This window comes from Triticum urartu, chromosome 3A (genome assembly GCF_056163025.1).
Source record: "Triticum urartu cultivar PI428250 chromosome 3A, HENAU_Tu73, whole genome shotgun sequence".
Lineage (NCBI taxonomy): Eukaryota > Viridiplantae > Streptophyta > Magnoliopsida > Poales > Poaceae > Triticum > Triticum urartu.
The window spans coordinates 7,350,873-7,359,998 of record NC_141875.1 but is presented as its reverse complement, the minus strand read 5'-3'; positions in this window follow the sequence as shown (position 1 = coordinate 7,359,998).

Here is a 9,126-nt window from a genome sequence, read left to right as displayed (position 1 = left end):
CGCCGTCGCACCGGCCCCACTGCCCGCGCCGCCCCCATCCCCTCCCCCACCGCCACCGCACTGCCCCAAGACCGCCGTCGACGCCGTCGGGCCGGCCCGTCCCCGTCCTCGGCCGCCCATCCCCGGCGGCCCATCCCCGGCTACGGTCGCCCCGTCCCCGACTGCGTCGGCGGCCGACGCCATTGCCCCTCCCGTCGCCGCCCTTCTCCACCCCGACCTCGTCGCCGCCCCACCTCTGCTTTGCCGGTGAGCCCCCTGCTGCTGCTTTGCTGCTACCGCTGGCGCTTGCTGCTTGCTGCCACCGCTGCTGCTGCTGCTTGCTGCCGCTGGTTGCCGCTTCCTACTGCTGCCGCTGGTTGCTGCTTCCTGCTGCTGCCGCTGCTTGCTACTTGCTGCTGCTACATTAGGTTAGTTAGTTCAGGGTTTAGATGGATAGATTAGTTAGATATATAAATAGTTAGATAGATGGATTGTAAGATATAAAAATTTTGTTGATAGGTTAGTTGAGAAAAAAATTGTTGTTGATATATAGATGGATAGATGAGTGGATACTACATCATGATATATAGATGGATAGATGATGATGATGAATATGTGACGAATAGATGATGAGTCCCTATAGTATTTTTGCCTACATGATGCAAAAATAAATGAATGCATGTTTAAATGTTTTAAATATGCTCTATGAGTTGTGATGTTCTAATTTTTTGTCGCGATGGAATTTGCAGGCTTTGTGGTGTTGCATTTCATTAAAGTGACCATCGTCCGACGCGTTGTTCCCTGAGCATCCCTCTGTTGTTCGACTCCTTCCCCTACAGCCGAAGGTTAGCTACAAGTCCATCTCCTCCATTTTTTGATGTCACTAGATTTCATTCTCAAGTCAACTGGCGTAACCTAGGCGTCTCCCGTCCAAAAGGGTTGCATCGATAAATATGCATTCAATTGCATATTTATCACCGCAGCTCTTTCGGATTGTCCAGCGTTTTCCACGGACAGCCCGAGGATGTGTAGATTGGGTATGTTCTCCATGTTCTACCCCGTTCCGAGACAGGATTTCGGCGGCGCCTCCCCATTGTTCTCCGGAGCACATTCTCTCGGCTATTTGCCGAGACATGTATCTGGAGAACAGCGGGGAGGTGCTGCCGAAATTTTGTCTCGGAACGGGGTAGAATGGAGAACGTACTCAATCTACACATCCTCGGGTGGGATTAGGACCCATCTTTACCTATTAGAGATGTAGGTGGATTAAACGCGGTAGAAACTGAAAATTTGATGCCATTAATTTAAGTGAATCCTTAATTATATTGTGTGGGTTGCAAAAAAGCAGAGGATGGCAGATAATCAGTGGATGTATAGTGGTTTTATCCGTCGGAATCAAGTAACATCAGAGTGGATCGCGAAAACCGATGTGTATTTGAAGGAGATATTTCGTCGTCCAATGAGAATTATCCCACCATGCCCCTGTGCGAGATGTGCCAGACGTCACCGTAGAAATCAGACGGACATGAGTGAGCACCTTCGCACGCACGGATATATGCCAAACTTTGACATGCCGCCGATAAACATAGCCGAGCAGGACCGTGGTAGAGAGGAGGTGATGCGACAACGCATCGATGGATATGAGGACGACGGGGTCAAGGACATGCTAGATGATGTCATTCTTGCAGAAACGGCAAATGTGACACCTTCAGAGAATGAACCGGAGGAGCCGGAGGCAACCGCAAAGGCCTTCTTGGAGGTCTTGGCCTCGTCGAAGAAACCTCTTTATGCGGGTGCGAAAATATCTCAGCTGGATGACATCTCGCAACTGATTGCAGTGAAGGCTGAGTACGGCTGTAGCCAGAAATGCTTCGAAGCATTCCTGGGAGTATGGGCTAACAGCCTCCCTGAGGGTCATGAACTGCCGAAAAGCATGTACGATACAAAGAAAATCATGAAGGCACTCTCTATGGATTATGAGAAAATAGATGTTTGCCCGAAGAATTGCCTTTTGTTTAGGCACGAGTATGCGGATGACAAGTACTGTAGGAAGTGCGGTTCGTCTCGGTACATTGAGGTGGTCGGTGAGGATGGTGAGAAAAAGCAGCTAACCATCCCCGTTAAGGTTCTTCGGTATCTTGATTTTATAAAAAGACTCCAGCGCCTTTTCATCACGAAGGAGTCTGCCAAAATGATGAAGTGGCACAAGGAAGGTATAAGGTACAATCCAAAAAAAATCATACATCCATCGGGAGGGGAAGCATGGAAGTCATTCGATGAAGAATACCCCGAGGAAGCAGCCGAGGCTGGGAATGTCAGAATAGCCATATCAGGTGATGGGTTGAATCCATATGGTATGTTGTCCAATCCATACAGCTGCTGGCCTGTGTTTGTAATTCCGCTCAATCTTCCTCCTGGTGCCCTAATGCAACGGAAGACCATGTTCTTGTCGCTCATCATTCCGGGTCCTGACTACTCGGGGAAGCAATTGGGTGTGTTTATGCAGCCGCTTGTGGATGCTTTGCACCATTCTTGGTACTTTCCGAGGTTGACATACGACCGGGATCTGCAGAGAAATTTCTTGATGAAAGTTTGGTTGCACTATTGCATGCATGACTTTCTCGGCTATGCTCTATTCTGCGGATGGTGTACAAGTGGTAAGATGCCATGCCCAGTGTGCATGCAGGCTCTGCGAATGATTTGGCTGAGTAAGGGTGGCAAGTATGTAGCCTTTGACCTGCATCGACAGTTCCTCCCTCCAGACCATCCAGATAGGGAAGACAAGAAGAACTTCACGAAAGGCCGGGTTGTTCATGAAGTAACCGAGGTTCCAACATTTTCGGGGGCAGATGTTCTTGCTCAGCTAAAAGCTCTCAAGCCTAAAGTCAAAGGCAAAGCCAAAGCCAAAGCCAAAGGCTTCGAGGGATATGGTGAGACGCACAACTGGACGCACATTACCCCCTTCTCGCAGCTTCCCTGTTTCAAGGACCTCAAACTTCCTTACAATATTGATGTGATGCACACCGAAAAGAATGTGGTAGAGTCACTTTTCCACACGATCCTCAACATTCCTGATAAGACAAAGGATAACGTAAAAGCTAGAGCCGATCAACAGAGAATTTGTGATAGACCACGCCTGAACATGAAGCCTCCCACAGGCGGTCGAAAAAACTGGTTCAAGCCAGATGCTGACTTTGTCCTTAAACCGCCAGAAAAAAAAGAAGTACTTATCTGGCTGAAACAAATTTTGAAGTTCACCGATGGTTATTCATCGAATATAAGTAAGGGAGTCAATCTTTCAACGGGCAAAGTGACCGGCCTGAAGAGTCATGACTACCATGTATGGATTGAGCGGATAATGCCGGTGATGGTTCGAGGCTATGTCCCCGAGCATGTCTGGCGAGTGCTTGCCGAGCTTAGCCATTTCTTCCGCACGCTCTGTGCTAAAGAAGTAAGTAAAGAGGTGATTGAAAAATTGCATAAGAAGGCACCGGAGTTGATAGTCAAGCTAGAGAAGATCTTTCCGCCAGGCTTCTTTACTCCGATGACACATCTCATTCTGCACCTCGCGAACGAGGTATTGTTGGGGGGCCCTGTGCAAAATCGCTGGCAGTACGGCCCTGAGAGGCAGAACAAGCATCTCCGACGGAAATGTGGAAACAAAGCTAAGATTGAAGCTTCCATAGCTGAGGCAGTTATCCTAGAGGAGGTGTCAGACCTCAGGACATCATACTATCCAGACCACGTTCCCCATCTGCATAACAAGGTGCCTCGATACAATATAGAAGAGCCCAAGTATCAACCCAGGCTCGATCTATTCAACGCGCAAGGTGGGAGGGCTGGGGCCTCGAAATCTTATAACATGCCACGACAAGAGTGGGAGGACCTCATGTTCTATATCTTGCACAACATCAAGGAAGTTGAGGAAGTGTGGATGAGGTAATACCACTACACCATTCCTTTATGTCTTCCACATCATCATGTTTCATGTTCACTTAGTCCCGGTCTAACACCGCTTATCTTTTTTTAGTGATTTTGTTCAAGAGGAATGGACGGGAGTGAATCCTCCTACTGAGGTGGAGGCACTTACTCTTCTCCGTCATGGAAACCCTGGACGTAAAAATTTTGTTGCTTGGTTCATGGAGAAAGTAATTTTCCACACTCCCCTATTAAATACATACTTCAACATTTATTAGTTAACCGAACTAATGCACGCAACAATTTCCATTATACTTGTAGGGAAAAGATCTGAACATATCTATGGATGATGAATTGAGATGGGTTTCCATGGGTTTTGACCCTGCCGTCATGACATGTAAAAAGTATGATGTGAATGGGTATCTCTTCCATACAGAGGAGCACCAAAACAGCCGCCCCGATCCCAAAACTATAAATACTGGAGTGTACACCCCCGGTCAAAATTCAGTAGACTACTACGGAAGGGTACAAAATATATACGAGGTTAAATTCCGCCAGGGGCGTGAGACCCTAAGTCTGCCTGTGTTCAAATGCCGATGGTTCGATCCGCGGGAGGGGGTAAAACATACGCCTTCCATTGGTTTGGTCGAAGTTAAACCATCAACCGTCTATGCCGGAGCCAATCTCTTCATTGCGGCTACCCAAGCTACACAAGTATATTTTCTGCCTTACCCATGCCAGAAAGTGTATCTAAAGGGTTGGGAAGTTGTGTTCAAGGTGTCGCCACATGGTAAGCTACCAGACCCGAATGAAGACGATTACTACAACATTAACCCCATGACATACGAGGGAGTGTTCTATCAAGAGCAACCTGATGATGATGATGTGGTTAGAAACGATGACGCTAGACCATTGGGTGATGATGATGTGGACCCAAACTTCCACGATGCACGGAATGATGGTGAGACCATCGTCAATGAAAATGACATACTTATGCTAGAAAAGTTAAACGAAGACGCTGACGACGAGGAAGAGCCTCCACCTCCGTCGGACAACGAAGATGATATGATTGATAGTGATGATGAGACGGACCGAGAAAGAGGTTACAACAGTGATGATTCATATGGGTTCTAGCAGATGTACGTTTCAAGTACTTTTTTCTATAGTTTAGGAATATGCCTTTTTATGCATTTTTATTAATGTGTTTATTATCATGCCTTTTCCTTCATTTCATTAATTTACTAATTGCTTTTTCTCTTTTCAATGCAGGTTCGTGGAACATGGGCAAGGGGAAGGCCGACGGCATGGGTTTCCTACGCAAGGTCGTCGGCCTGCCTAGTCGGAGTGGTCGAGCACGTAATCCTCCCCCTCGGCTACTTGACGATGACTCCTCACAGGGAGGTCGAGGGAGAGGTGCCCCTAGAGGAGGAGGGGGCGGGGGGAGAGCCTCTAGAGGACGAGGTGCTGGGGGGAGAGCCACTACAGGGGGTCGCGGCCAGAAAGAGCGCACCCTCACCGACTTAGGGGTGTTGTCTTCGAGGCCCTCCTCTAGTGAGGTACCCTCCTCTAGTGAGGCAGGCGAGGAGGAGGAGGAGGAGGTGGAGGAGGAGGCGGGCGAGGAGGAGGAGGAGGAGGAGGAGGTTGGGGAGGGGGAGGCAGGCGAGGAGGAGGGTGGTGGCGAGGATGATGGTGGTGACGGGAAGGGGGTTGACACGAAGGGGTGGCTGCGTGGCAACGCAAAGCTACCAAAGCAGGTTCCTGCTACTGAGGAGCAGAAGTGGCTCATTGAGCCCACGGGAAAAGAGTAAGTGGTTCATTATGTTGCTTGTCACATGCTTATTCCGGTTGTTATTTATTTTTCTTGTGACATGCTAATAGTTCATTCTTTTACAGCAACTGGATATACTCTAAAGGGGTCCGTATTCCCAACGGCCTCATCACCGTCTTGCTGAAGTTATATTGGCCGGGGTTGTACTGTCGTGATCCAGTCAGGCAGCCGGACCGTCGGGTTTTGGCCACGAGCTGGGACCACTGGGAAGCGGCCCGTCACGCGGACCATGAGACCCATGCCAAGGCCGTGATCACTACTTTCTGGGTGAGTTCTCTTCAGAAGCACAAGTCCATTCTAGTTTCATGAATGATTTAACTCATGGCTTCTCCCATTCTTGTTTCATGCATGATTGTAGAAATTCTATCGAGTTCTTCCGGAGCACAGGGCTAGAGCGGACCAGATTGTGCTGCACCAATGCAAGAAGAAGGCCCGCCAGATGCAGTACGAGGTGCTCTATGTGGCCATCTCCACATACTACCACGACTATCTTGGTGTGAAGATGACCAAGGAAGAAGCGCGGAGGATGGGCATTACCTTGGAGAGGCCCGGGTTCTTGGCGGTAAGTATAAAAGATTTTTCATTATGCTTTCATATATTATGCTTTCATTATGCTTTCATTACCTTGTGGTACATTATGCTTTATGCTTTATGCTTCCATAACAGCAATTTGGACACACCTACATGCCATTATGCTTTTATTATGTAGGTGTGTCCAAATTGGTGTTATGGAAAAGACGAGTCCTGGGCGGCACTGGTGGATCTTTGGTGTGATGAGGCTGGAGCCTGGGTGGCTATGAGAACCAAAAATAAGGCTAATCGAGGGACGGAGGGAGTACATGCTCAGGGAAACCGAAACCACTATCTCCACAAGGAAGTTAATGTATGACTAACCCCATTAAACATTCTTCTTCTTCTATTTACCATCACTTTCTTATGTATGACTAACCTCTGTTTGCTGGTGCAGGAGGAGAAACTGAAGCGGCCGCTCTCACACATGCAGGCGTGGGAGATCGCCCATATGCGGAAGGACCCCAAGCCTGGCGAGCCCAAGTACTACGGCAAGAAGACCGCAGAGAGGAAGAAGGCCTACTCCGAAGCGTATCTGGAGTTACATCCTGACACACCTAACCCCATTGCGGCGCCTCTAGACGACATGGCGGTGGTGAGGATGGGGCCCAAGGAGCACGGTCGGGAGGCGGTTCTCGATGCTGTGATCACTCCTAGTATCTCCTACACACAGCTTCGTCGGATCGACCCGAGCCTGAGCCAGCGCACGAGCCAGCCAGTGACTAGTACACAGTACCTCTTTCAGGAGCAACAATTTGTAAGTATTTTCCCTCTTATCTTCATTTCTCACTTCATTTTTCGCATTTAGTAGTTTTATGAGTTCCATCATGTCATACCGTAGGCCTACATGGAGTACACACGCCAGGAGACCATGGCGTGGCATCAGAGGCTTTATGAACACCCAGTGCAGAGGGATAGCCAGATGCAGCAGGCTTTTCAGGATATGGCGGCCGGCAGGTGTCCTCAGTTCCCTCCAGCACAACCAGTGCTGATGAGCTTTGAGGAGTTTGTGGCACAGACCGCTGGCCCCTCGCCGGTTAGTTCATCCCCAATCTATTCACCCAAAGCATGTCATGCCTTTCAACACAGTCATATATCCCGTGCATATGTCTTTTCAACATCCAGGGAACAGGTGGATCTACCGTTGGCGGTGGTCTTCGCAGCACTCCGGAGACACGGAGCCCGACCACTCCGATCCACGGAGGCGGAGGCGGAGGAGGAGGCGGTCTTGTCGGTAGCGCTGCCGCTAGCAGTGACGACCTGGGCTTCGGCGGTCTTGGCGCTGACGACCACCGTGGTGCTCGACGTCCTGGCCCTTAAGCCTTTGGGTCACATTGTGGCGGTCTTGGTGGTGATGATACTTATATGCTTGTGATGTTTCTTATTGTTGATTGTGAGATTCTTATGCTTGGTGGTGATGATACTTATATGTTTATGCTTTGCGATGCTTCTTATGATGTGTGACGATGAATTTGTTCTGTGATGCTGCTGGGCCAACTGTTATGTGATGCATATATTTGTTGTGTGCTGTATATATTCAAATGAATTGAGCTGAAACAAAATAGAAAAAAGAAAAAAAATAGACAGAAACTATGCCGACGGCTAGGCCGTCCGCATAGAGCTGCCGTGAGCTCCCAGTGGCTGCCACGTGGCAGGTCTATGCCGATGGCTTAGCCGTCGGCATAGGCCTGCTCCAGGAGCTCCCAGTGGCTGCCACGTGGCAGGTCTATGCCGACGGTCTAGCCGTCGTCATAGTTTCAACCTAAGCCGACAGCTATGCCGACGGCCAGACCGTCGGCACAGACCTGCCACGTGGCGAGCAAGCATTGGTCAGCACTTGACGGCGGCCGCCGTTAGGCGATAACGTTGCCGATGGCCGGGGCCGTCGGCATAGATGTACGGACGCCGTCGGGATAGGTCCTATGCCGACGGCCTTTCTATGCCGACGGCATTCCTGGCTACGCCGACGGATATGTTGCCGACGGCCCTATGCCGACGGGTGCCGTCGGCATAGGCCTGTCCCGACGGCCTTTCAGGGCTATGCCGACGGCCCTGGCCGTCGGCATAGGGTGCGATTCCGGTAGTGCGACCGAAACTAGTGCTCCGGCAAAAAGATAGGTTTTCTACTAGTGTTTGTTCAGTTAGATCTTATAGTTGCTTGTGTTGCCTTGGGTTTGTGCGCTGTCCTGTTTGCACCTTGTATCTGCCATCTGAGGTTGTTCTACCTCGGTTGGTTTGTTTATTTTGGTTTCATGTTGTATGTAAGTTTTTTTTTTGAACCGCAAATATTTCATGTAAGTGGTTGATGGCTTTCTTAATTTAAAGGGGGCTAGGTTTGAGCCTTTTCTCTGGCATGGCCAATATCTTTTCTATAAAAATACAAACCTGTGTAATAATAAGAAGTTTATACAAATTAGAATTTGCTGCTGGTTATTTTCGTACAGCATGCAAATCTTGATATTATTTTTTGAAACATTTTGTGATCGTAAAGAACATCCAAATCTGCATACATGATATCTTGGATATTTTTTTGTACTACTACGAAGTTTTGAAAAAAATCGCTCACCACCAGCACTGGTGCCCGGGAGCCATAAGGTGGGTTTGTACATGCAGCAAAGCATGGATTATTTTTTCTTTTTTGTGTGGAATTTTTTCTTTCTTGATGACAAATAACAAACATTATAAAAGTGTTGTCCGTCTCAACAACCATAATAGAAGTGTTCGAGCATTCCAAAAACACAATATTGCCACAAAAGCTAAAAGACAAATTTTATAGGATGGTAATAATTCGACCCGCAGTGTTCTATGACGCTTAGTGTTGGCCGACTAAA